This window comes from Amphiura filiformis, chromosome 11 (assembly GCF_039555335.1).
Source record: "Amphiura filiformis chromosome 11, Afil_fr2py, whole genome shotgun sequence".
NCBI classification, from domain to species: Eukaryota; Metazoa; Echinodermata; class Ophiuroidea; order Amphilepidida; family Amphiuridae; genus Amphiura; species Amphiura filiformis.
Window position 1 is genome coordinate 49,976,423 of NC_092638.1, and position 5,252 is coordinate 49,981,674.

A 5,252-nucleotide genomic window follows, 5' to 3' on the forward strand; every position below is an offset into this window, starting at 1 on the left:
TATTATTTTTTATTTTCTTTGCTTGCTATCTTCTGAAGATAGCAATTTTGGTCAGCCTCGTCATTTTAACATTTCTTTATAGCTTTGCATTCGGCCTAGTGCCGATTTTTATACAAAAAGAAAATATGGCGAGACCTGCCGTAATTTGCCCGATTCTGGTGCCGGTGTCTATAGAGCTCCTGCATTGATTTACATGGGTAATATTAAAATTGAAACATCTCAAGAAACGAATACCGCATGACGCTGAAACAAACTTTGAAATAAAGCTTTTACATTTCTCTATCTGTTTTATGTCATTTTGGTGTTTGTCGGATTCGTGTGATTTTGCTATCAACTGCAGATAGCTCAAATTTATGATACCCGTTGGTTGTCGTTTTTGTCTGCTGAACGAGATTAAGAGTACATACCACAAAAAAGCTTTCCATAGACTTTACGTGCTAAATAGGGGTCGCGTTTTGGCCATAAGTCGATCAGGTCGAGTTACGTCCAACTGTGAAATATATATTTGATATCATCTTAACTAGAATAAAATTCTGCATAACATTTCTGAAAATGACTACACATTTTAGGTCGGACTAATTTTTGAGAAAATTAGTGCTATATAAAAAGGCCACATTTTCCCGTGTTTACATCCGACTGCTAACCGCGTTCTGACCTCGTTTGTTCATGCGCACATTATCGTAAATATCACTCAACTTTGCGCTTAATTTTTTTTTTTGTAGAGATCACATTCATAAGTTCTAGCTAGGCCTATCTTCAGTAGATATAGCGAAAACAATCCTAAAACATTACTTCTAGAGTAAAAAGATGCAATGAATTGGGATGATATTTTTACATTTCTTTATAGCTCTGCAGTTGGCCGAATGCCGATTTTTCTCTGAGCGCGCAACCCCGTCCAATGCAGTTTTACCGTTTCGCGCCGTACTGAATCATCATCTGCAACGTGTGCTAGGCATTGTTTGTTTTTTTATTTGTTTTTTTTTAATATTATTATTTTTTATTTTCTTTGCTTGCTATCTTCTGAAGATAGCAATTTTGGTCAGCCTCGTCATTTTAACATTTCTTTATAGCTTTGCATTCGGCCTAGTGCCGATTTTTATACAAAAAGAAAATATGGCGAGACGTGCCGTAATTTGCTCGATTCTGGTGCCGGTGCCTATAGAGCTCCTGCATTGATTTACATGGGTAATATTAAAATTGAAACATCTCAAGAAACGAATACCGCATGACGCTGAAACAAACTTTGAAATAAAGCTTTTACATTTCTCTATCTGTTTTATGTCATTTTGGTGTTTGTCGGATTCGTGTGATTTTGCTATCAACTGCAGATAGCTCAAATTTAAATACCCGTTGGTTGTCGTTTTTGTCTGCTGAACGAGATTAAGAGTACATACCACAAAAAAGCTTTCCATAGACTTTACGTGCTAAATAGGGGACGCGTTTTGGCCATAAGTCGATCAGGCCGAGTTACGTCCAACTGTGAAATATATATTTGATATCATCTTAACTAGAATAAAATTCTGCATAACATTTCTGAAAATGACTACACATTTTAGGTCCGAATTTAAAAGGCCACATTTTCCCGTGTTTACATCCGACTGCTAACCGCGTTCTGACCTCGTTTGTTCATGCGCACATTATCGTAAATATCACTCAACTTTTCGCTTTAAATTTTGTTTTTGTAGAGATCACATTCATAAGTTCTAGCTAGGCCTATCTTCAGTAGATATAGCGAAAACAATCCTAAAACGCGCACGGTTACTCTGCGCGAATAAAAAAAAATCGGCATTCGGCCTATATGCCGCGCTATAAAAAAAAAGAGGGGGAGGTAAAAATAGACAAACAGGCAGATGCGGAAAGTGATGAGTCTGTAATATCGCTTTAAACTTTCTGATCGGGACTGATGTAGTAGAATGAAAAAAACTCGCTGCTACATGATAAAGGAAAAATTTAGAGAAAATTATTTAAAACATTACTTCTAGAGTAAAAAGATGCAATGAATCGGGATGAGATTTTTACATTTCTTTATAGCTCTGCAGATGGCCGAATGCCGATTTTTCTCTGAGCGCGCAACCCCGTCCAATGCAGTTTTACCGTTTCGCGCCGTACTGAATCATCATCTGCAACGTGTTCTAGGCATTGTTTTTTACAAGCCGACGACGGATGTCGGCTTGTTCTGTCTCTTCTCAATTCTTTCTTCTTCTTTCTTCTTCTTCTTTCTTTCTTCTGGCAACCAATCAACTGCATCTAGCTTCGCAAAGGATTGACAGATTTCAACCAAAGTTGACCCAAATGACCACTGGGCTAGGCCAAACCTTCCATTTGACTTTGACCTCGCTGTGACCTTTGACCTAGCTATAATGGTCAAAAATGTGATTTCACAAAAAAATGCTACTCCTTCCACAAATTTCATGCAATGATCATGTGACTCATGCATATGAATCAACATGTGGCAGTGCTTAAAACTTCCTAAAAAGAATTGAGGTCAAAGGTCATTAAGGGGTCATTTCCGGTCTGAAAGCTAAAAATATTCAAAAAATCACTGTCTTTACAAAATATATAGCAGAGAGTCGCCATTAGCACACATGCATTGCTACTAGCCAGGGTCTTTAGGATGCCTACAGGTTTGGGGTCAAAGGTCATTAAGGGGTTACTTCCGGTCAAAAACCAAAAATGTTCAAAAATTTTTATCTCAAAATGTAAACAGACCAGAATAATATAACCAACATACATGAATTAGTGTTCCCTGATGTATGCATGGTATTTTTATTTTGGGGGTCAAAGGTCATTAAGGGGTCACTTCCTGTTTTTAGCTGAATAACTTCAAGAATTTTTATCTCAAGAACTAAACATGTTAGAATTTTTTAATTAAAATTGGAACAATGCATTTTGTCGGTGTACACAAGGTTTTTTTTTCATTGAGGTCAAAGGTCATTAACGGGGTCAAAAGGTCAATCAAAATTTTCAAAAAATCAAAATCCATGTATAAGTTCCGATTAAGCTGAAATTCACCAGGAATATTTCTTATGACCTCCTAAGCACAATGCAAGAGCAGTTGACCCCATCCGTAACCCAGGGGTCAAGTTATAGGGTCAAATTGCGGCTTGTATCAGCGTCTGTTGACTCTAGTTTTTATTTGTTTTTTTTTAATATTATTATTTTTTATTTTCTTTTGCTTGCTATCTTCTGAAGATAGCAATTTTGGTCAACCTCGTCATTTTAACATTTCTTTATAGCTTTGCATTCGGCCTAGTGCCGATTTTTATACAAAAAGAAAATATGGCGAGACCTGCCGTAATTTGCCCGATTCTGGTGCCGGTGTCTATAGAGCTCCTGCATTGATTTACATGGGTAATATTAAAATTGAAACATCTCAAGAAACGAATACCGCATGACGCTGAAACAAACTTTGAAATAAAGCTTTTACATTTCTCTATCTGTTTTATGTCATTTTGGTGTTTGTCGGATTCGTGTGATTTTGCTATCAACTGCAGATAGCTCAAATTTAAATACCCGTTGGTTGTCGTTTTTGTCTGCTGAACGAGATTAAGAGTACATACCACAAAAAAGCTTTCCATAGACTTTACGTGCTAAATAGGGGTCGCGTTTTGGCCATAAGTCGATCAGGCCGAGTTACGTCCAACTGTGAAATATATATTTGATATCATCTTAACTAGAATAAAATTCTGCATAACATTTCTGAAAATGACTACACATTTTAGGTCGGACTAATTTTTTAGATTTTTAGTGCTATATAAAAGGCCACATTTTCCCGTGTTTACATCCGACTGCTAACCGCGTTCTGACCTCGTTTGTTCATGCGCACATTATCGTAAATATCACTCAACTTTGCGCTTAATTTTTTTTTGTAGAGATCACATTCATAAGTTCTAGCTAGGCCTATCTTCAGTAGATATAGCGAAAACAATCCTAAAACATTACTTCTAGAGTAAAAAGATGCAATGAATTGGGATGATATTTTTACATTTCTTTATAGCTCTGCAGTTGGCCGAATGCCGATTTTCTCTGAGCGCGCAACCCCGTCCAATGCAGTTTTACCGTTTCGCGCCGTACTGAATCATCATCTGCAACGTGTGCTATGCATTGTTTTTTTTTATATGTTTTTTTTTAATATTATTATTTTTTATTATCTTTGCTTGCTATCTTCTGAAGATAGCAATTTTGGTCAGCCTCGTCATTTTAACATTTCTTTATAGCTTTGCATTCGGCCTAGTGCCGATTTTTATACAAAAAGAAAATATGGCGAGACATGCCGTAATTTGCTCGATTCTGGTGCCGGTGTCTATAGAGCTCCTGCATTGATTTACATGGGTAATATTAAAATTGAAACATCTCAAGAAACGAATACCGCATGACGCTGAAACAAACTTTGAAATAAAGCTTTTACATTTCTCTATCTGTTTTATGTCATTTTGGTGTTTGTCGGATTCGTGTGATTTTGCTATCAACTGCAGATAGCTCAAATTTAAATACCCGTTGGTTGTCGTTTTTGTCTGCTGAACGAGATTAAGAGTACATACCACAAAAAAGCTTTCCATAGACTTTACGTGCTAAATAGGGGTCGCGTTTTGGCCATAAGTCGATCAGGCCGAGTTACATCCAACTGTGAAATATATATTTGATATCATCTTAACTAGAATAAAATTCTGCATAACATTTCTGAAAATGACTACACATTTTAGGTCGGACTAATTTTTGAGAAAATTAGTGCTATATAAGAAGGCCACATTTTCCCGTGTTTACATCCGACTGCTAACCGCGTTCTGACCTCGTTTGTTCATGCGCACATTATCGTAAATATCACTCAACTTTTCGCTTTAAATTTTGTTTTTGTAGAGATCACATTCATAAGTTCTAGCTAGGCCTATCTTCAGTAGATATAGCGAAAACAATCCTAAAACGCGCACGGTTACTCTGCGCGAATAAAAAAATCGGCATTCGGCCTATATGCCAAAAAAAAAAAAAAAAAAAAAAGGGGGGAGAGGTAAAATAGACAAACAGGCAGATGCGGAAAGTGATGAGTCTGTAATATCGCTTTAAACTTTCTGATCGGGACTGATGTATTAGAAAGAAAAAACTCGCCGCTACATGATAAAGGAAAAATTTAGAGAAAATTATGTAAAACATTACTTCTAGAGTAAAAAGATGCAATGAATTGGGATGATATTTTTACATTTCTTTATAGCTCTGCAGTTGGCCGAATGCCGATTTTTCTCTGATTAAGAGTACAT